The sequence below is a fragment of the Schistocerca nitens genome, chromosome 6 (assembly GCF_023898315.1).
Source record: "Schistocerca nitens isolate TAMUIC-IGC-003100 chromosome 6, iqSchNite1.1, whole genome shotgun sequence".
Lineage (NCBI taxonomy): Eukaryota > Metazoa > Arthropoda > Insecta > Orthoptera > Acrididae > Schistocerca > Schistocerca nitens.
The window spans coordinates 370,151,824-370,153,516 of record NC_064619.1 but is presented as its reverse complement, the minus strand read 5'-3'; the positions used below and the strand labels follow the sequence as shown (position 1 = coordinate 370,153,516).

General features: G+C 50.4%; 1 pseudogene; it reads right to left on the bottom strand.

Annotated features, from left to right (window-relative positions):
* Window positions 1-288: 288 nt before the first annotated feature.
* LOC126263799 (5S ribosomal RNA) lies at window positions 289-406 on the bottom strand (annotated as a pseudogene).
* Between the last annotated feature and the right edge of the window lie 1,287 nt (window positions 407-1,693).

Below are 1,693 nucleotides of genomic sequence, written 5' to 3'. Positions count from 1 at the left end.
GCCTGCCTTGTCAATACAGTACAGGAATAATGCATTGAGGCGACAAAAAGTCAAGGGATAGCGATATAAACTAAACTAAACTGCTCCCGAATAGGCCATGAAGGCCCAACGGCACCGGCCGGCCGCCGTCTCATCCTCCGGCCATAGGCGTTACTGGATGCGGATATGGAGGGGCATGTGGTCAGCACACCGCTCTCCCGGCCGTATGTCAGTGTCTGAGACCGGAGCCGCTACTTCTCAATCAAGCAGCTCCTCAGTTTGTCTCACAAGGGCTGAGTGCACCCCGCTTACCAACAGCGCTCGGCAGACCAGATGGTCACCCATCCAAGTGCTAGCCCAGCCCGACAGTGCTTAACTTCGGTGATCTGACGGGAACCGGTGTTACCAATGCGGCAAGGCCGTTGGCGGATAGCGATAAACACATACAAATTGCGATGTTATTGTGTAAACAAGGTATAAAAGGGCAATACATTGATGTATCTGTCATTTGTACTCAGCTGATTCGTGTGAAAAGGTTTTCACCGTGGTTATGGCCACACCACGGGAGTTAATAAACTTTGAACGCGGGATGGCAGTCACAGCGGACATTCTATTTCGGAAATAGTTAGAGAATTCAGTATTCCGTGATCCATGCTATTAAGACTGTACTGAGAATACCAAATTTTAGGCTTGCCTTTCACCACAGTGGACGAGGGCCTTCACTTAACGACCGAGAGCAGCGGCATTTACGAGGAGTTGTCAGTGCTAAAAGACAAGTAACATTAAGTGAAATAATCGCCGAAATCAATATGGGACCTACGACGAATGAGTCCGTTAGGACAGTGCGGCGAAATTTTGCGTTAATGGGCAACGAGCATACGACCGACGCGAGTGCGTTTCTAACAGCACGACATCGCCTGCAGCGCCTCTCCTGGGCTCGTGACTATACTGATTGGACCCGTGACGATTGAGAAACTATGGCCGGGTCAGATGAGTCCCGATTTGAGTTGGTAAGAGCTGATGGTAGGGTTCGAGTGTGGCGCAGACCCCACGAAGTCATGGACCCAAGTTGTCAACAAGGCAGTGTCCAAGCTGGTGGTGGCTCCATAATGGTGTGGGTTGTGCTCACACTGAGTCCTCTAGTCCGTCTGGAAATTCGGCTGCTTGGACACAATTTGCACCCATTCATTGGTTTCAATTTCCCAAACAACAATGGAATTTGTAAGGATGACAATGCGCCATTTCACCGGGCCACAGTTGTTTGCAACTGGTTTGAAGAACATTCTCCACAGTTGGAGTGAATGGTTTAGCCAATCATATCGCCCAGCATGAATCCAATCAAACATTTATGGGATATAATCGAGAGATTAGTTCGTGCACCGAGCGAGGTGGCGCAGTGGTTAGACACTGGACTCGCATTCGGGAGGACGACGGTTCAATCCCGCGTCCGGCCATCCTGATTTAGGTTTTCCGTGATTTCCCTAAATCGCTCCAGGCAAATGCCGGGATGGTTCCTTTCAAAGGGCACGGCCGACTTCCTTCCCCGTCCTTCCATAATCCGATGAGACCGATGACCTCGCTGTCTGGTCTCCTTCCCCAAACCAACCAACCAACCAAGTTCGTGCACAAAATTCTGCACAGGAAACACTTTCGCCATTATGGACGGCTATAGAGGCAGCCCAGCTCAAGATTTATGCAAGGGACTTCCAGCGAC